Raw genomic sequence first — 22,271 nt, 5'->3', positions numbered from 1 at the left:
ATGAGATAGCACCACTGATAAAGTTCAGTTAAAAGGCCCACTGCTCAGCCAGGAAGTGGTGGTGCATGCCTTTAATCCCAGCACTGGAAGGTAGAGGCAGGTAGATCTCTGTGAGTTCAAGGACAACCTGGTCTACAGAGTGATTCTAGGACAGCCAGGGCTATGCATAGAGACCCTGTCTCAAAAAACCAAAATAGTAATAATAATAATAATAAAATAATAATGTGGAGATAAAGGGAGGGAGAAGATGTCAGGCAACAACATCTGCTAAGCTCTGCATTTTAAAAGGCTAGAACAATTAGTATATTTTAAACATTTTTCCACATATCCAGAAACCTGTATGCCAGGTTTGCTATTAACTTTTTTAAAAATCAAAATCTCTATCAGGCATAGTGGCCTTTAACCACAGCAGAGGCAGGGAGATCTCTATGAGGTCATCCTGGTCTCCACAATGAATACCTGATACCAGGCAGAGCCACACAATGAGACTGTGTCTCAGGAAAACAAACAAATAATAAAGTTAAATTGCCAGTTTCCAAAGGCTTCCTCACACAGTGGATAGTTATAAACAATGGGCAAAACTCATACTACTGCCATACAAGCCTAGAGACCGGAGTTTGATTCCTGGAACCCATAAGGGAAGAACTGATACTTCCAACCAACATCATGGCACTCATGTACCTGGACTCACACACATACATTCACACACACACTAAAATTACTGAAATCTTAGTTCCCTCTTTTTCATGTCCTCAACTAAATCTAGAACACAATGCAAAGCTGATATGGTGACACAAGCCTGTGATCCTGCATGTGAGAGGTGGAGAAAGGAAGATTAGTTCAAGAGAAGCCTCAGCTATACAGTTAAGTTCTAGGCCAGCCTGGGCTACATAAGACTCAGTCTCAAAGTAAACTAAAAATAAAAAACTTAAAGCAAAAAGCAAAACAAAACAACTAAGAATCAGAGCTGGAGACATGGTTCATCCAGAGAGCACACTCACTCACCACACTTGCAGGACTGAGTGTAACTCCCAGCATCCATGTCAGATGGCTCACTACTACCTTGAACTCCAGCTTCAGAGGAATCCAATGTCTCTGGCCTTTGCTGGCACTTATACTCACTGCACATACCCCACACAGACACATACTGAGATAATACATAATTTAAAAATATATACTTTTTAGAAACACTAATTACAACATTTGGGTTTGGTTGTTGTTTGTTCTATTTTTTTTTTCTGAGAAAAGGTTTCAACTCATTATGCATACCAGGCTAACTACAAGTGTATGTCACCATGCCTCAGTTTTTTGTTCTGGGTGGTGGTGGCGCACACCTTTAATCCCAGCACTCGGGAGGCAGAGGCATCTCTGTGAGGTTGAGGCCAGCCTGGTCTACAGAATGAGTTCCAAGACAGTTGGGGCTGTTATGAAAAGAAACCTGTCTCGGAAAAAAATTTTTTTTTGCCAGGTGAAAAACCTTTAGTCCAAGTATTTGGGAGACAGAGGCAGATGAATCTCTGAATTCAAGGCCAGCGTGACACAGAGAAACCCTGTCTCAAAAAACCAAAAGGAAAAACATTTATTATTTGTGTGTCTGTCTCTATGTGTGTGTCCACATGCCCATATGAAGGTGCTGTGGAGGCCAGTAGAGGGAGTAAGAGTGCCTGGAACTGAAATTACAGGCAGTTGTGAGCTGCTTATGGTGATTGGTGAGAACAGAACATGGGTCCTTCTACAGCAAACCCTCTTAACCATTAAGCCACCTTTTCAGCCCCTTCTTTTTGTTTTACAAAGTTCTATTTTTTTTATTTTTATTTATTTATTTTTTTTTTGGTTTTTCAAGACAGGGTTTCTCTGTGTAGCTTTGCACCTTTTCCTGGAACTCACTTGGTAGCCCAGGCTGGCCTCGAACTCACAGAGATCCGCCTGGCTCTGCCTCCCGAGTGCTGGGATTAAAGGCATGCGCCACCAACGCCCAGCCAAAGTTCTATTTTTATATATATGGTATATATGTAAAATACCTCATTAGATCTAGATGTCAAATAAATCACCACTAGTATTCCTTAGAACCCTCAAGTTTCTTCAAGATGCAACTGCTTTTTCAGCCAAAGTTCTATTTTTATATATATGGTATATATGTAAAATACCTCATTAGCTCTAGATGTCAAATAAATCACCACTAGTATTCCTTAGAACCCTCAAGTTTCTTCAAGATGCAACTGCTTTTTCTATATTCCTGTCAACTGCAAAACAGAGCTGTAAAAGGCCATTTTCCAATTATCCATATTCCTTGAAAGCTTTCAGTTCAGTATTAATACCTTATACAAAGCCAAGTGGGAATGGCCACCAAAACAGAAGGTGCGGAGTTAAGTACCAATTTAAAATGTTCTAGGAAGGAGTGAGGTAAGCCAGCCATATGGATGACACTGATGATTCCAACAGTCAGGAGACTGAGGTAAGAGGACCATGAATTCAAAAACAATCTAGGTGTGGCCTGCAAGATAGCTGCTGGTAAGCCTGATGACTTGAGTTCAAGCCGCAAAACTCTGGAAGAAGACAATCAATTCCTACAAGTTGTCCTATGACCTCCACACAAGCACATACCCTGCCCCCACTCAACTAAATAAATGAAGGAAAAAAAAAAACCTAAAAGAACTAAAAGAACCTGGACTGTGTGTGTATATAGTAAAACCCTGTATCAAGGGGCTGGGGAGATGGCTCAGTGGTTAAGAGCACTGACTGTTCTTCCAGAAGACCTGGGTTCAAGTCCCAGCACCCACATGGCAGTTCACAACTGTCTATAACTCAAAGATCTGACACCTTCACACAGTCTATATACACGCAGCAAAACACCAATGCAAATAAAATAAAAATAAGTAAATTATATTTAAACAAACAAGCAAACAAAATCCTGTATCAAACAAACAAAAAAAGCCAGGCATAGTGGTGCATATATTTAGTTCCAGCACTGGGTAGGCAAAGGCAGGCAGAGCTCTTTGAGTTTAAAGCTAGCCTAAATCTACAGAGAGTTTCCAAGCTAGCCAGGGTTATATCCAGGGCTACATGGTGAGACCCTAGCTCAAAAAGGGGGAGAGGGAGAAAAAAGAAAAAATTCCACGGGGTGGGGAGCTGAAGAGATGGCTCAGCAGTTATGCACACTTGCTGTTCTCATAGAGGGCAGTTCCAGTACCCACTTTAGGTACCTCTGAACTGCCTGTAATTCCAGTTCCAATGGATCCAATATGCCCTCCCTAGCATCAGTGGGCATGTTAACTCCAGTTCCAGGGGACTTACTGTCCTGTTCTAGCCACTGGGATTACTTGCACACATGTAGCATGCATACAAATACATATACACACAAAAATCTTTAAAAACAAAACAATTCAAGATTGAAGAAATCCCTGAGAAGTCTAATATTCTAAAACATGGCAACTTTTTTTTGCATATGAAGGTACACGCACTTGTGCATGCATATGTGGAGGCCAGAGGTTGACATTAGGTGTCTTCCCCTAACACTTTCTACCATATTTTTTGAGACAGTATCTCTCTTAATAACCTGGGTTCACTGTTTGAGCTTGTCTGGATTACAGGAAAGTTCTAGGAATCCTCTTTCTCTGCTCCATTCAGTTCTGGGGTTAAAAAAATACGTTGCCATTCTTAGCATTTTCACTTGGGTGTTTGGGGATCTGAACTCAGGTCCCTCATGTTTGTACTACAAATACTTTACCCACTAATCCATCTCCTTAGTTCCTGCAACAGTTTTTTGTCGTTTGTTTAAGATAGGGTTTCTCTGTGTGGCCCTACCTGTCCTGGAACACTCTCTGCTGCAGACCAGCTTGACCTCGAACTCACAAAGATCCAACTACTTCTGTTTCCCAAGTGCTTGGATTAAAGATGTGTGTCACCATGCCCAGCTCTGTAACAGTTTTAATCCACTGGGATATGGAAAGCCTTTATATCTGCCATGGTTAGGATGATATTCAGGAGTATACTACATTGATGAAAGGGGTTCTAAACTAAATACATTTTAGAAAAGGCTGGAGACATGGTTCATTTGTTAAAAGCACTTGCAGAGAACCCAGGTTTGGTTCCTAGTACCCAAATGGCAGCTCACAACCATCTATAATTCCAGTTCCAGAGGATCCAATGCTCTCTTCTGGCTTAAGGCACTGCATGCACATGGTACACAAACATATAAGCAGACAAAACATCCACACATAAATTATTTTTTATAAAAGATACAAGTTACAGAAAAATATTTATAGCTTCAAAGGCTGTAATAGGAAACTTTTTTCCCCTTTATTGTTCACATAAGAGTCTCAAAGCCCCAGATGGCCTTAAACTCTGATGACTTTGAACAATTACAGGCCTGTACTACCAAGTACATTTTTATGCAGTTTAGGGGCTTGAACCTTGAGTTTCATGCATGCTAGATGCCCTAATTAGGGTTACTATTGCTGTGATAAAACACCATGGCCAAAAGTAAGTTGAAAAGGAAAAGGTTCGGCCGGGCGGTGGTGGCGCACGCCTTTAATCCCAGCACTCGGGAGGCAGAGCCAGGCGGATCTCTGTGAGTTCGAGGCCAGCCCGGGCTACCAAGTGAGTTCCAGGAAAGGCGCAAAGCTACGCAGAGAAACCCTGTCTCGAAAAACCAAAAAAAAAAAAAAAAAAAAAAAAAAAAAAAAAGGAAAAGGTAAAGGTTCATTTGGCTTACACTTCCATATTACTGTTCATCACTGAAGAAAGTCAGGTCAGGAACCTGGAGGCAGGAACTGATGCAGAGGTCTTATAAAAGTGCTGCTTACTGGCTTGCTCAGCCTGCTTTCTTAGACAACCCAGGACCACTAGCGAAGGGTAGCACCACCCACAATGGGCTGGGCCCTCCTTCCATCAATCACTAAGAAAATGGCCTATAGGCTTGCCTACAGTCCAATCCTATAGAGGCATTTTCTCAATTGAGGCTCCCTCCTCTCTGGTGACTTTAGCTTGTGTCAAGTTGACATAAAACTAGCCAGCATAATTGATTCCACCATCAACTTGACACACAGACACAACACTGTTAAGCCACACCTTTCTTTTCTTGTTTATCCCCCAAATCACATATTAATAAACTTTTTGTTTTTATTTTTTTTTTTCAAGACAGGGTTTTTCTGTGTAGCTTTGGTGCCTGTCCTGGATCTCACTCTGTAGATCAGGCTGGCCTCAAACTCACAGAGATCCACCTGGCTCTGCCTCCCGAGTGCTGAGATTAAAGGTGTGCGCCACCACCGCCCAGCTAGATATTAATAAACTTAAAGTCCCACAGCCTTACAAACTCAAACACTTTAAATTGTCTCCCAGCACTTGGAAGGCATAGGCAGGTGTTCCCTGGTCTACAAAGTGAGTTCCAGAACAGCCAGGGGTGTAAGAAAGAAAGACCTACAGACAGAGAGAAGGGAAGAGAGAGAGAGAGAGAGAGAGAGAGAGAGAGAGAGAGAGAGAGAAGGAGGGAGGGAGGGAGGAAGAAAAGGAAAAAAAAAAACACAAAACAAACAAAGTTGGCCCTTAAAAACTATCCAGCCTCTTTTAAAATCCAAAGTCTCTGTAAAACTACAAAATCTCATTTTGAGCTGGGCGGCAGTGGCTCACGTCTTTAATCCCAGCACTCGGGAGGCAGAGCCAGGTGGATCTCTGTGATATCAAGGCCAACATGGTCTACAGAGCAGAATCCAGGACAGGTACCAAAACTACACAGAGAAGTCCTGTCTCAAAAAAAAAAAAAAAAAAAAAAAAAAAAAAAATCTCATTTTGAAAAGTTCAAGACCATGTGGTAGTTGCACACACCTTTAATTCCAGCACTCAGGAGGCAGACGCAGGTGGATGGATCTTGTTGAGTTCGAGGCCAGCCTGGTCTAAAGAGTGAGTTCCAGGACAGGCTCCAAAGCTACACAGAGAAACTCGGGGGGGGGGGGGGGGGGGGGGGGGGGATCAGAGGCGGGCAGATCTCAATGAGCTCAAGGGCAGCCTGGTCTACAAAGTGAGTTCCAGGGCAGCCAGAACTGTTACACAGAGAAACCCTGTCTCGAAAAACAAAAAACAAAAAAAAAGTTTAAATTCTCTCAACTGTGGGCTCCTGTTAAAATTAAAAATAATGCTTTCTTACTTCAAAAGAGAAGAACCAGGGCACAGTCACAATCAGAACAAAGCAAAACCAAACTCTAACTATGTAAATAACTCAATGTCCATTATCTGGATTTCATTCACAATCTTCTGGGCTCCTTCAAGGAGCTTAGGTCACTTCTCTGGCTCTGCCCTCTGTAGCACACACAGCTTGTCTTCAAAGTTCAGGCAGGCTCCACTCCACCACTGACACTGCTCTTGGTGGTCATCCCATGGTATTGGCATCTCCAAAATGCTGGGGGTTTCTACTTAAATGGGCTGCACTTTCACCAATAGCTTCTCCTGGGCTCTCTCATGGTGCCAAATCTCAATTTCTCTACATGACCTCTTTAATCCTGGGCCTTTGATTGCTACTGAGATTGCACCTCCATCAAATGCTTTTCCTGACCTCACACAAGGCCAAGTCTCAGGTGTTCTCCATAATCAGTTTATGCTTTCAAAACCAGTACCTCCTGGGTGACTCTTATACTACCCAGCTCAACTGCCAGCCTGAGGTACAAACCTTGGCTGCCTCTGGAACACAACTTCTGTGTGCTGGCTCTGAGGAAACTCTTCCCAGTGGATTTCACCTCCATGAAGCTGGTCTTTTAATCACAGCTAATTTCTCAGCTCCAGCTGATCAGCATCAATTGTCCCAGTAACACAAAGGTTTCACTTAAATGGTGCTGGTCTCTTGTTAATAGAGCCAATTCGTCAGCTCCAACTGACCAAACACAACAGATTCTTCACACCAATAACCCTGGAAGATAAAGCCTTTGCTTCCCTCTAAAACTTCACAAGCCAGGCCTTCATCCTCTACATTTCTTTCAACATCCCTATCTTCCAAGCTCCCACAGAACAACTCAACAAGCTTTGAACACTCAATGGTTTTTCTATGTCAAAGTTTCAAAGTCCTTCCACAATCCTCCCAAAAACACATGGTCAGGTCTGCCACAACAATACTCCACTATCCTGGTACCAGTATCTGTCCTAATTAGGGTTACTATTGCTGTGATGAAACACTATGTCCAAAAAGTAAGTTGAAGAGAAAGGGGTTTATTTGGCATACACTTCCACATCACTATTCATCATTAAAGGAAGTTAGGGCACCAATGGAAAAGCTGGACCAGAAGTTGCAGTATAAATAGTAACTGTAGCTCTGGTGGTGGTGGAAGGTTGAGCAAGACATGGGGAATCAGGATGTAGACAGATAGAAGATCCCTGGAGATCACTGGCCAGGCAGGTTCAATGAGAGACCCTATCTCAAAAACAATAAGAGCAATAGAGAAAGATATTCCATGTAGATCTCTGGGCTATACCCACCCATACCATACACATGTGCGCACCTACAGCAACACATACATACACTATATATGCACACACAAAGGTGCCTTTAATATGTACAAGAAAAAAAAAGTATGACTCAAAAGCTCTAACTAAACGGGCGGTGGTGGCGCACGCCTTTAATCCCGCACTCAGCAGGCAGAGCCAGGAGGATCTCTGTGAGTCCGAGGCCAGCCTGGGCTACAGAGGAGTTCCAGCACAGGCTCCAAAGCTACACAGAGAAACTCTGTCTCAAAAAAACAAAACAAAACAAATAAAAGTTCTAAGTAATGCCAGGCATGGTCCTGCACACCTTTAATCCCAGCACTTGAGAGGCAGAGGCAGGTGGATCCCTGTTGAGTTTGAGGCCAGCCTGGTCTACAAGAGTGAGTTCCAGGACAGCCAAGACTATACAAAGAAACCCTGTCTCAGAGCCTGGAGTGGTGTTGCATGCCTTTGATCCCAGCACTTGGAAGGCAGAGGCAGGTGGATTTCTGAGTTTGAGGCCAGCCTGGTCTACAGAGAGTTTTCCAGGACAGCCAGGGTAGTTACAGAGAAACTCTGTCTCGAAAAACAAGCAAACAAACAAACAAATAAGTTCTAAATAAGGCTGGAGAGATGGCTCAGCAGTTAAGAGCACATTTGCTCTTAGAGAGAACCTGAGTTTGGTTCCCAATACTTCTATTGAGTAGTTTATAATTAACTGCCTCTAACTCCAGCTCCAGAGGGATTTGACACCTCTGGCCTTCACAATTACCTGTACCAATGTAGGCAGGCAGGCAGACAGGCAGGCAGGCAGACAGACAGACAGACAGACAGACACACACACACACACACACACACACACACACACACACACACTTTTTTTAAAAAAGATTTCTGGCAGCCGGGCGGTGGTGGCGCACGCCTTTAATCCCAGCACTTGGGAGGCAGAGCCAGGCGGATCTCTGTGAGTTCGAGGCCAGCCTGGGCTACCAAGTGAGTCCCAGGAAAGGCGCAAAGCTACACAGAGAAACCCTGTCTGGGGGGGGGGGGGATTTCTCTGTGTGTATGTGTGTGTGTGTGTGTGTGTGTTGTTTATGCCACATGTGTGTAGGTCAGAAGAAAGGGTCAGATCTCCTGGTGTTGAAATTACAGGTGATGAGACACCGAATACAGCTGCTGAGAACCAAACACAGGCCCTCTGGAAAAAGCAGCAAATGCTCTTAACTGCTAAGCCATTTCTCCAGCACCATATACATATAACAAAATAAAAATCTTCAGGTGCCTTAGAGTTTACAAAGCAACTCTACATATATAATTTTGTTTTTAGGGGTTTTTTTGTTTTGTTTTTTCATTTTTTTCAAGACAAGGTTTCTCTGTGTAGTTTTGGTGCCTTTCCTGGATCTCGTGCTGTAGACCAGGCTGGCCTCGAACTCAGAGATCCACCTGGCTCTGCCTCCCGAGTGCTGGGATTAAAGGTGTGCGCCACCACCGCCCAGCTGGTAGTCATCATTTCTAAGTCTAGAAAATTAAAACTTAAAGATATCAAGTGATTCAACCAAGATCACACACACTGTAGATGAATTAATACTCTACCTTCAGAAGAGACATCTTCTAAATTTATGTAGCATTTTCTAAACCTACAAAGATGTTCATTTATGCAACAAATGTTCCTGAGTATCTTTTAGAAGACAGCATTTTAGGCACTGAAAATACATTGCTTTTTAAATTTTCTTTTTTATTATTTTATGTGTGTGGATGTTTTGCTGGCATGAATGTCTGCGCACTATATGCATGCAGTGCCCAAGGAAACCAAAAGAGGTCATCAGATCCCCTGGGGCTGGAGCCACCTTGTGGATTCTGGCAATTAAACTCTGGTCCTCTGGAAGTGTAGCCAACGCTTTAACCACTGAACTATCTCTCCAGCCACTCTATTCTGCTTTTAGGATACTCACATACTACTGAGAGATTATAAAGTATAGTGAGATCAAATAAAATGTATTTAAATCTTTATGGGCAAGTAAGAAAGCTTTCCAGAGGAAGCAGCATTTGAGATGAGATTTGGAGACTGATCTGGGAACTAAAAACTGTATTTGTTCATGTACTAATTGTAAAGAAGACATACTGGATAGAAAAGCAAAGGTCAAGATCATAAATGGCCTAGAATGCTAAGCAAGTTTAAATTTTATCATTTAATGACTGGAAACCACTGAGTATTTTTAACAAAAATAAGTAGAATGTTCAAGTATTTAGAAGAACACTTTGAAGACAATATGATTAGAGTTTAAAAGAAAACAAGAAAAAGTCAGCTACTTGCAAAACAAGAAAAAGTCCATGCTTGCAATCCCAGCACTCAGCAAATCAAGACAAGAAGACTCTGTTAAATGTTAAAAGATGGCCTAGGCAATATAGAGTTCTAAGCCTGTCTGGAACTACAGTGAGAATCTTATCTCCAAAAAGAACAAAAACGGAGAGCGCACCAAGATTAAAAAGGATTATAAAAGATCGTGGTGCCCAATCTGGTGGTAATCTTAGCACTCAGGAAACAGAGCCAAGCGGACTGCTCCAAGTTTGAGGCCAGCCTGCTCTACATAATAAGTTCTAGGCCAGCCTGGTCTAAATAATGAGATCAACACTCAAGACAGACAGCCAGAACCTGGGAGCACACATCTATAATTCCAGTAGATCCAAGCAGAGGAAGGAAGATCAGAAGTCTGAGGTCATTCACCTCCACATATCCATCCTGGGCTACAAGAGAACCTATCTCAAAACACAAAAACAGGCCAGGCATGGTGGCACATGACTTTAATCCTAACACTTGGGAGGCAGAAGCAGATGGATCTCTAGGAGTTCCAGGCCCAAAGCTACAAAGTTAAGACTGTCTCAAAAACAAACAATATTGGGGCTCACAAAAGACAGACAACAGGTGGTGATATACTCCTTTAATACCAGCCTTTAATCTCAGCATTTAGGAGGCAGAGGCAGGCAGATCTCTGAGTTCAAGACCAGCCTGGACTACAGAATGAGTTCCAGGACAGCCAGGGCTACAAAGAAAAACCATGTCTCCAAACCCTGCCCACGCTCACCCCCCAAAAAAGACAAATACACTGACAAACAAAAGACTTTGTAGCAATATTCTATATCAGAGTTTCAGTGATGGGCATGAACTAGTGAACTAGCAGTGAAGATTCAAAAGAAACCTATACACACACACACACACACACACACACACACACACACACAAAATATTCACAAAACAACAAATAAAAGTAATGGGCCTAGTGGCAACATGTAAACTAAATAATCCTGGCATTTAAGAGGCTGAAGCAAAGGGACTATGATTCAAGACCAGCCCGGTATACATAGCTGGTACAAAGAAAACACAGACAGAGGGAGTAGGAGGGGGAAAATGCAAAGTGGTTATGATAAAAATACATTGTATACATTTTCAAAGAATATATAAAAATTACTATTAAAAAAAAGGAGAAGTAACAATGGTGCTCACATTTCTTGCTTAGATGACTCAATGACTCACAAAAGGGAAACAATGTTGACGGAGTATTATATTTGGAATAACAGTAGAATATGAAGGTAGATATGTCTAGCTTTAGGTGGGATATGATTAATATATAATACACATAAAGAGTTTTCTTAAGGGCTGGAGAGATGGCTCAGCGGTTAAGAGCACTGGCTTCTCTTCCAAAAATCCTAAATTCAATTCCCAGCAACCACATGGTGGTTCACAACCATCTGTAATGAGATCTGGTGCCCTCTTCTGGCATACAGGCAGGCATACATTCAACAGAACACTATATATAATAAATAAATCTTAAGAGTTTTCTTAGTAAGTAAACATCACTTATTTCAATGGAAATACAATCATTTTGCACTATTTATGTAATTCTTTAAAGTTACAAGACATTTTACAAGGGCTAGAATGATGGCTCAGTAGTTAAGTGCATGTCCAGCTCTTCCAGAGGATCTGGCATCTTGCAACTACCTGTAACTCCCTTTCCAGGGGATCCAATGCTCTCTTCCAGTCTTTCTGGGCACTGTATGCATATGCACACATGTACAAACAAAAATTTTTTAAATAAAATAAAATTTTATAATATTTTGGAATCCCATATTGTATTTATTACATTTCATACTTTGTGGTAAATGAAGTTTACAGGAAGTTAGGAAGAGAGGCTATTGTTCCAATTTGATCAACAAATATTTAGGTCAGGCATGATGGCACAATCCTTTAATCCCAGCACTCATGAGGCAGAGGCAGTCGGATCTTGTGAGTTAGAGGGCAGCCTGGTCTACAGAGTGAGTTTAAGGACACATTGAGAAACCCTGTCTTGAAAAACTCTTTATATATATATATATACATATATATATATACATATATAAAATTTAGAGTATTGACTATATGATAGGAATTGTATTAGGCATTAAACAAAATACCAGAATAAAGACCTCCAAAACCTTTATCGTAAGAAGGGAAGCAACAAGGAATAAATATAACAAGTGAATTTTTTTTTAACCAAAAAAAAAAAAAAAAAAAAAAAAAATAAGCCGGGCAGTGGTGGCGCACGCCTTTAATCCCAGCACTCGGGAGGCAGAGCCAGATCCACCATCTCTGTGAGTTCGAGGCCAGCCTGGGCTACCAAGTGAGTTCCAGGAAAGGCGCAAAGCTACACAGAGAAACCCTGTCTCGAAAAACCAAAAAAAAAAAAAAAAAAAAAAAAAAAAAAATAGCACAAGTGAATGCTTTTAAGCTATTAAGTGCCATGAAAAGAAAACTGAGCAAAGGAAGACTATTAGGTATGAAGGATAGATAGGAGCTGAAGGTAGGGTTCTTAAGAGTTAGGAAAACTTAATGTGGTAGTGCATGCCTGTAATTTCAGCATTTGTGAGGTAGAGGCAAGAGAATCCAAACTTCAAGTACACCCTCAATTCCATAGTAGGTTTAAGGCCAGCCTAAGAGAGCTGAGACCCTGACGTGAATGAATGAATGAAATGAATGAATGAATGGGCTGGTGAGATGGCTCAGCAACTAAAGGCATATGAGACAGAGAGAGAGAACTCAATATTTATTATGAGCGCTGGCTGTTCTTCCAGGGGACCTGCATTCAGTCTTTATCACCTACATAGTGGCTCCTAACTGTAACTCTAGTTTCAGGGGACCCAAGTCGTCTCCTGGCCTCCACAAACACCAGGTACATACAGTCCACATAAATACATAGAGACAAAACACTTATACACATAAAATAAAAAATAAATGATAGAAATAAGGCCTCATTGAAAAGATGATATTTAGTCAGGCATGGTGGCTCATGTCTGTAATCCCAGTACTTCAGAGGCAGAAGCAATAGGATCATAAGCTCAAGGCTACCTCAGACAATATAGTTAATTTGAGATATAGAAACTCAGTGGTTGCAAACACTGGCTGCTTGTTACATGGGGCCCAGGTTCAACGTTCAGCACTCACACGGCAGCTAACAACTGTCTAACTCCAGTTCCAGGGAGGTCTGATACCCTCTTCTGGCCTCCAAGGGCACCAGGCATATAAGTGGTACACAGACATTTATGCAGGCAAGACAATCACACATATAAAGAAAAAAGAATATATGACACTGAAGCAATTATTTGAAAGAGATGTGGCAATTAGCTATATTATCTCAGTGTGAAAAACTAGCTGTTTGCTGATAGGCACTCATTTTAGGACTTGGGAGGCTGAGGCAGGAAGATAATGAATTCCAGACCAGGCTGAACTATGTGGCAAGTCATAAACAAACCATAGTTCGTGCAAAAGATAAACAGTATAAGGGGCTAGAGATTTAGCTCAGTTGTAGGGCATTTGCCTAGCATGGGACAGGCCTGGGTTCTACTTCAAACACCTTCAAAATAGGAAAAGGAGTGGGAGAAAAAAAAAAAAAAAAAAGCACACCTATAATCCCAGAACTTAGGAAGCAGAGATAGACAGGTGAATCTCTGTGAAACCTTGTCTCAAAAAAAAAAAAAAAAAAAAAAGATTCTCCAGACTTATTCTTCATTATTATCACTTTGCCACTTATTAGTCTAGTCCCTTCTTCCAGAATTCTAGATCTATGTACTCTCAAAGAGCTCACTATAAATAAACCCTCCAGTTAACACTGCAATCCTTCACAATTACACCAAGATTTTATTATTCCTGAGGCTTAATACAAATTATCCTCACATCCCAATCCATATTTTAGAAGATTATAAATTTTACTCTCCCCTACACACAGCCCAAATAATACAGAATCAACAAAGTTTTGATCAGGAGTCTTTTTGAGAGGGGATTTCTCTGTGTAGCCCATGCTCTCCTCGAACTCGATCTGCAGACCAGGCTGGCCCTAAATCAGAGATCCGCCTATCCAAGTGCTGGGATTAAAGGCCTACACCACCACCATCACAATCACAATCACCACTGGTTGATCAGGCATCTTAAAGTAGTAAGTAGTTAGTATGTCAGGCTCAGGTAATGGTTAACATGAGTTATCTAAAAAATATGCATCAGTAAGGTGTAATATACATTAAGAGAAGATTTCAACAATTAACACTTTGCTTACTTCTTTAGCAATCTACTGGATAATATATAAAAAAAAAAAAAAAATGCCAGATATGGTCTCAGACACCTTTAAATCTCAGCACTTAGGAGGCAGAGTTGGACAGACCTCTATCTCTATGACTTTGAGGCCAGCCTGGTCTACACAATGAGTTCCAGGCATAATGAGACCCTGTCTCAAATACTACTACTACTAATTAATTAATTAATTAAAATTAAAGGTGGGTGTAGGCAGGTACACCTGTAATCCCAGGACTTGGGAGGCTGTGTCAGGAGGAGCAGGAGTCTCAGGCCAGCCTGGACTATCTAGATCCTAACTCAAAAACCTAAATATTAAATAAGTAAATAAAAATGAGCAAACACTCCAGGTGGTGGTGACGCACACCTTTAATCCCAGCATTCGAGGCAGGCAGATCTCAGTGAGTTCAAGGCCAGTGTGGTCTACAAAGCAAGTTGTAGGACAGCCAGAGTTGTTATACAGAGAAACCCTGTCTTGAAAAAAAAAAAAAAGCAAATATACCAGGTGGGATGGCACACACTTTTAATCTTAACACTGAGAAAACTCAAGAATCACACTGGGAGTTGAAGACCAGCATGGGCTACAGTAAGAAACTGTCCCAAAAAGTTCACATATCAAAGATATACAATTACTATGACTCTTTTATATCTGGGAATTGAACATTTCATACCTCAAAAGAAACAAAATAGCCAGGCATGGTGGCATAGGCTTTTAATTCCAGCACTCAGAAGGCATATGCAGGCCAATCTCTTAGAATTCCAGGCCAACCTAGCCTACACAGTGAGTTCCAGGCCAGAGAAGAGACAGACAGACAGACAGACAGACAGAAAGAAAGAAGGAAAGAAAAAAAGAAAGTTGTTACTCTTGCTACTCTAATCCCAAACACTTCATAGTTTCTGGCCAGTTGTAGGCAATCCAAGGCAGTGAAAGAATCTGAGGAAAACACTACACATCACACAGCCAACCTGTTACACCTTAATGACCATGTGTCACTCCTCTCCTATTTTATGAACTCAGGTTGCATTGAAGCATTTCATGAATCCAAAGAAAAGGTAAAAGACACCACATGAGGAGTCCACTTCAAATCCAGGCCTATACAAAGGGGCTCCTGTCACTATTACAGAGAGAAGGATCCCTGCTTCACCAACTGAATCACCAAAAGTCCCCAAATAGTATAAAGAAAAAGCTTCAGGCACAAACATGGTATGTACTCACTCATAAGTGGATACTACATATAAAGCAAAGAACAATCAGACTGCAACCCGCAGATCCAGGGAGGCTACGTAGCAGGGGGGACCCTAGGATGACTGGTTTATAATAAGTTTTGGTTTCACTCAATCACTGGGCAAGCTTCAGTGAAACATTTCATTATCAGGATAAGAATTTGTACTGTAGCAAGCTGATGATAGAAAAAAAAAAGAAAAAGAAAAAGTTTTAGACTACTGAATATAAACAAGAGCAGACCCTCTCTCCCCCAAAATCAGTCTTTTTCACAAAAACAAATTCATTTTCCATGCTTAACCAAAAGCAAGTGAACTGCAACTGTGGGGCATCATCTTGGTGTGATTTTTCCCAAGCAATACAACAGGTGGACAGTTTTATGCCAGAACTAGAGTTGGAATCTGGGTTGTATCCTTTTTTTTTCTCCTCTCCTTTCAATGTGCCTCAGAAAATACTTGGTACTGTACATTGACATCTAAGGACACTGGATTGTAAGTCCTACAAAGGTCTGAAAAACAAAGTCCCTTCAACCCATTTATTGCTCAATCTTACAATTTCTCTAGCAGCTGTTTCATCAACCAAACCTATTTGGCTTTTCTCAATAAGCAAGCCAACATGAGCCTCCTGAGCTAAGTGCAGAGGGGCTGCTTGTTAGCTTGTCTCCTAATAGAGTGGCTAACAGAATATGCTCCAGAGTCTAGAAACTAGTACAGCACAGCTGCTGTTTCCCTACACAGCTTGGGGAGTGAGAAGGAAAAAAATCAGTTAAATTGAGGTGAGAGGTCTGTTTGGCAAACACATATAGCTCACTGCTTAAAACAAGGAGTAGAGCCAGCAGTGGTGGCGCACACCTTTAATCCCAATACTTGGGAGGCAGAGGCAGGCGGATCTCTGAGTTCGAGGTCAACCTGGTCTACGAGTGAGTTCCACGACATCCAGGATTACACAGAGAAACCCTGTCTCTAAGGAAGAAAAAAAAAGGACAAGGATGAATCCTGAGATTATCAGCATAAATATTAAATAACTTCACAGGCACAATGATACCTTTTCAACCCTGGTGCTATACTCTTAACCAGGGCCAAACCTAGAGAGTGCAGCTAAGCCTAGTGGAACAGAGAAAGGTGTAAGAGACTCCACTGACCACAACAAAGAGAGGAAAACACACAGACCTTATTTTTGGGGGTGGGGCTCAAAGTCTCTAATATGATATGAAACAGAGGATGACCTTGAACTCCTTATCCCCTTGTTCAGGATGAAAGGCCTGAACCAGTCGTTTTGTTTGTTTGGGTTTTTTAGTTGTTTTAAGAAAGGATCTTAACTCAGTAGCTCTAGCTATCCTGAACTGTTCTAGCTATCCTGAACTTGCTATGTAGTCCATACTGCCTCAAATTGTCACAATCCTCTCTTAGTTTCCCAAGTGTTGAGGTTACAGTCATGAGCCCAGGGAACACAGACTTTACAAAGTAATTTAGAGCTGTGAGGGTCAGAAAAAATTCCTTACACATCTCTGGCCCTGTGGTCCTATGCTAAACACAGTTTAAGTTATTGCCAGGACTGATCAGGGAACCAGGATAACTTTGTTTCTAAGACAAGTACTTAATGTAGCCTCTATTCCGACCCTGTTGAGACTATATCTAAACAGGAAGTTAACAGACATGACATAGTCAGGGGAAGCAAACCACAGTGCCATAAAGATGGATGCTGCTGTCGAGCACAAATCACTCTCACCTCATTAAAAATGTTCTGAAAAATAGGTAGCATAAAAGTCTCTAAACCTCATCTCTTCTCAAACTAGGTCACTCAACCTACAGGTCCAGCCTTCTGATTCCTGTGGATTAATATTTACCTACCTCTCTCCATGATGACTTTCACTGCTCCCAGACTGAAAAGTATATCATCAGTCATATCGGACCAATATTCACCATGGACTATTTATAAACCTATCTTCTTAAAAAGCCCAAGGAAAGTCTTTGCCTGATCCAGCCCAGCATCTGTGGTGGACTCAGTTACACTGCCAACAGATATAAGCCTTCCCTCAAAATGAGCTCACCCCTCACACACTATCTTTATATTACCAGAAGCTGCCTCCTTACCAATCAAGTACACACACAATTGCTACTACTCTAGGACAATATTCTCTCCACCATCACCCCACCCCCACCCCGTGTGTTAAATACCCGGGAACTTTAGTTATAGACAGCTATGTGGGTGCTGGGAATTGAACTTGGGTCCTCTGGGAAGAGCAGCCAGTACTCTTAACCCCTGAGCCATTTCTCCAGGCCCCTTCTAGAACAATTCTTATCAAGACTCCCACACCAAGAATATAAATCAAAGTGGTTATCAGACTTCAAGGAAGAATTTAAATCATGTACCAAAGAAAGAGCAATAAAGAAATCACTCAATTCTCATACAGGATAATCTCCAACAACATACAGACACTATACAGATGCCAAAAAGAACATCAGTCATGTGCTGTAGGAGGGACACTGGATGGCTGAAGGACAGAGGTGGGAGGGGAAGACTTCTTTTCACTCTGTACCACATTCATCCGTTGCTGTTCAAGTTATACATTTCTGGAAAAGAAAATGTCCTGAAACTACAAAAGCACCAGCTCTTCTCCAACCCACATGGTTTGTAAAACCTACTTTTACTCCAGCATCAAGCACGGAATTCAAACCCTTTGCATACAGGCATGAAAACACTGCCTTTTTGCTAAAATAGGTTTTAATTTCTATTATTCCCACCCCTAACACACACACAAAAGCCCTCCAAGTAATCACCAGATGAGAAAACTGGTTCTCAGGAAGCTACATGACTCTCCAGAAGAGAACAGGGAAACACTGTTAACTTCTGCATCCACATGCTACCCACCAGTAATGCCTCCATCTAAACCTCAAGCGCCAGTCCTTACGAACTAACATCTTATGTTTGGAGGAAACTCAGTGCTGGAGATGAACTCAAAGAGGGCACCATACCTTTGCGAAGTGGGGAAGCTATTCCGGGACGGCGATTAACACCTAAATCTGCATTCACAGGAGTAACTAGCTTCTTCAGAAACTGAGCCCGAGGAGTCAGAAAGTACTCTAAGTTCTGGTTTGATCGGGAAAGGTAAGTTCTACTTCCATCCACCCTCAGGAACTGAACTGGGTAACAAATCCAGTGTGTCCAAGAAGTCCAGCTGAGAAAATGGGTGGTTTAGTTGCTGTACGAGGTAAGTAACCCACCCAAGTCAAGACAATCCCCTTTTCTTACGGAGGGTAAGGGAGCGGTGGACGACGAAATAAAGGGGTAAGGTTCTGCACTCCTGATCCTTTCCCCCAAATAAAGGTAATTATTCTGCGTTTCCTTCACCCTTAAGGATCCCCCGTTCGCCCTATCCGCCGTCAAACACGAGACTCAGTGCAGGGAGCGGCCCCCGCACCCTGAGGGCACCGCTGGGGGCGGAGAGTTAAAAACACGGAGGGGAAGACGCTCCGGTGGAAAAGAGGGGAGCATGGCGGGCATGAGGTACTGAGTGAAAAGGGGGATGGCGAGGGAAACGGGGAGCAAGGGAGGGGAGAAAAGAGTGGAAAAGGAGACGCGAAGGGACACCAGCCGGGTCGCGCGAGGCCTAAGTGAAAGACCCGGGCGCGCGCGCGGAGGGGGAGGGGAAGAGGTGAAGGGGAGCGCGGGGCGGGGGCGCGCGGGCCGGGCTGGGGGAGGGGACGCCAGGCGGGGGCGCGCGGGCGGGCGTCGGCTCGCGGGCGCTTCCCCTCCCCCCGCCCTCCACCTTTCCCTTCCCCCACCGCCGCCGCCGCCGCCGCCGCCTCCTCGCAGCCTCGCTCCCTCCGTCGCTCCTCACCGCCCCCGGGCGGGCTGGCGGCCAAGCTGGCCTAGGCCAGAGCTCCTCACCTGGCAGCGGCGGCGGAACTCCCGACGAGGTCGCCTCTTCAGGCGGCGGCGAAGGCGTCGAAAAAAAGAGGCGGCGACGGCACAGTGGGCTCCAGACCCCACTGGCGGGTCCAGGAACGGGGGTGGGGGGAGGGGGCGGGCCGGGTCGGGGAGGGCGGGCGGGCGGAGCAGACACTGCGGTACAGACAGGGGCAGCAGCGGCGGCGGCGGCTGCACCGGCGGCGGCGGCACCACACAAACAAGGACGCTGATTGGGCAGCTGCCAAGCGCCTCGACTCCGCCTTAACCACACGCCACGACGCCCATTGGAGGGCCTTAGCCGGCTACCCGCCCTCCTCTCCTTGGCCCTACCAATAGAAAGCGGGATACCGAAACTTCACCCCACCCTTGAGGAGTGGGTGGCTGGAGAAGTCGTGATTGGCGTTAAGAGGGCCCAATCATAAATGGAGAAGGGGGATGGTCTAGCGGGGGCGCGTTAATGGGTACCTCGGCCAGTCCCAGACACATCCGGGTCTTCGACAGCCCATTAAGTGTCGGGGGTCAAAAAATCGCTTCAGGCTGCAACTTTACCTTGGAGACGTTTTGGTCCCCAGGCAGCCGCCGTACCATCTAGTCTCTCAAACCCCGGGATTCTCCCTGGGCCAGCCTCATTCTTTCACGTCTAAAGATGGAGGAGACTGGGGACGGTGCTCGGCTCTACGTTTGGGTGGGTGGTGTTTCATCGCGACAGAATCCATGAATTTAGGGACAGAACTAGCTTTAGGGGCTTGGGCCTTGTTGTCTCTCTGGGGTGTGGCCTGCCTCATTCTGCCAAAGGCCTTGGGCTCCTGGTGTTAATTTACTCCTGGTCGGCCCTTAATTGACTATAACATAACAGCAGAAAAGAAAAAAAAAAAAATTAGCTACATTTACTGATAAATGACGGTGTTCATAGCGTCTGCTCTGGGATCTGGTCTTTTTCTGTTCACAGTGAGGAAACAGTTTCCCACCCCACCCGATTGCAACTAGCCAAGTCAGGGCCCAGCTTCTCTTGCTAGCCTGGCGACCTCCTACTTCCTCAAAGCAGTTAGGCCCGCCTACATTCAGCGTTTCTAGAGCACTTGGCCATAAGTATTCTTTCTGAGCACCTTAGAGCTGAGCACGAGTTATCACAAAAATAAACACGTTGAAGAAATAATAACATTTCGGGAAACAAGAGACTGTGTGGGGCACTGTACTGAGAGCTTTAGATGAATTCTGATGCTCTGTGTACTGGTCATCCTGTCTTACAGACGAGGAAAATGAGGTGTAGGTCTAAAGACTTTACAAAACGACACATGTGGTAGAGTTGAAATTTAAACCTATGCGTATTAAAGAACAGGGTCAGAGAGATGAAGGAACTCGCCAAAGGTAGACTGCTGACAACCACACAGTGGTTAAAGGCCAGAAATAACTAGTTCCAGAGACACAGAGACAGTAGAACCTTTTTGTTGTTGTTTTTGTTTTTGTTCTTTTGAGACAGGCTTTCTCTGTGTAGCCCTGGCTGTCCTGGAACTCACTCTGTAGACCAGGCTGGCCTCGGACTCAGAGATTGGCTTGCTTCTGCCTCCTGCGTGCTGGGATTAAAGGCGTGCATCGCCTGGCCATCTCCACCACCACCACCACCACCACCACCTGGCTAGAACACATTTTTCAAATCCCTGTGGAAATGAAATTGTAAGGCTGATGTGGTGGGACACAAGTGTAACCACAGGACATGGGGCCGAGGTTTCAGATGAGCCTAGGCTAGATATGAAGACGCTGTTTTAAAACTTCCTTTAAATGGGTGCTGAAGAGATGACTCAATGATTAAACACTTGTTGCTCTTCAGGTTCTGTTCCCTGCACTCACATGGTAGTTTACAACCATCTGTAACTCCAGTTCCAGGAGATCCCCATAGCCCTCCTCTGACTTCCCTGAGCACCCACACTCATATTATGGAACATACACATACATGCAAGCAAAACACACATATAAAATAATTTTTTAAAATTTGTTTGTTTTTTGAGACAGGGTTTCTCTGTGTAGCCCTGGGTGTCCTGGAACTCACTCTGTATACCAGGCTGGCCTGGAACTCAGAGATCTGCCTGCCTCCGCCTCCCTAGTGCTGGAATTAAAGGCCTGAATCACACTGCCCAGCCTCAAAATAATTTTTTTAAATACCTAAAATTTTCCTTAATTTTTTTTTAAGTTGGACTGGGGAGTATAGCTAAGTGGTAAAATACTAGTTAGCATGTTCAAACCTTAGTATTGCAAAATATATAAATAAAAAGTTTAATTAAAAATTATGGGGGTTGGGGATTTAGCTCAGTGGTAGAGTGCTTGCCTAGCAAGCTCAAGGCCCTGGGTTCGATCCTCAGCTCAAAAAAAAAAAAATTATGATGGAGGTCTGGCTACATGCCCTCAACTCCAGCACCTGGGAGGCACAGGCAGGCAAATCACTGTGAGTTTAAGGCCAGCCTGGTCTACACAGCAAGTCCCAGGAGAAATAGGGCTACACAGAGGAACTCTGTCTCGGAAAAAAACAAAACAAAACAAAAAGAGATGTATGAAGAAAATAAACAGAACAGACTCAGAAACCATACCCAGAACTTACAAATACAGGTACCAGTCTGTCTGTGTGTGCACCTATGCGTCTGTGGACGTCAGAGGTCACAGGCCATCTTTCCAGGTTGTTCTCCACCTTAGCTTTTGAGTTAGGGTCTCTCACTAACCCAGAGATTGAAAAGTGAGTCTGACAGAACAACAAGCCCTAGGGATCCTCCCGTCCCCTCCTCCTCCTCAGCTTTAGGATTACAGATGCATACAAGCCCAACTTTTGAGGTGATGCTGGGGATTAGAACTCAGGTACTCATACTCGGCACCAATTGAGCCATCTCCACAGTCCTCCATTTATCTGTTATTTATTCATTTATTACATTTGTATGTGCCCATGTGCGGTGTCACATGTGGAGGTCAAGGGACAATTTACGAAAGTTGGTCCTCTCTTTCTACCATATGGGTCCCAGGAGTGGAACTCAGACTGCCAGACTTCATGGCAAGTGCTTTGACCTTCTGAGCCATCTTGCTGTACCCTCAGTTTTGTTTTGTTTTGTTTTG

The 22,271-nt window shown here is 43.5% G+C and overlaps 1 protein-coding gene across 2 annotated transcripts in view; it reads right to left on the bottom strand.

Annotated features, from left to right (window-relative positions):
• The window catches only part of Gatad2b (GATA zinc finger domain containing 2B), an 84,318-nt gene extending 65,035 nt beyond the window's left edge, over nucleotides 1-19,283 (bottom strand). For both annotated transcript variants that reach the window (XM_059265755.1, XM_059265756.1), the window contains exon 1: nucleotides 19,155-19,283. The gene's annotated coding sequence lies outside the window, so the exon portion shown is untranslated. The remainder of the gene's footprint in view (nucleotides 1-19,154) is intronic.
• Nucleotides 19,284-22,271: the final 2,988 nt, after the last annotated feature.

Source organism: Peromyscus eremicus, chromosome 6 (assembly GCF_949786415.1).
Source record: "Peromyscus eremicus chromosome 6, PerEre_H2_v1, whole genome shotgun sequence".
In the NCBI taxonomy this organism is placed as follows: domain Eukaryota; kingdom Metazoa; phylum Chordata; class Mammalia; order Rodentia; family Cricetidae; genus Peromyscus; species Peromyscus eremicus.
This window is presented reverse-complemented; position numbering and strand designations above follow the sequence as displayed.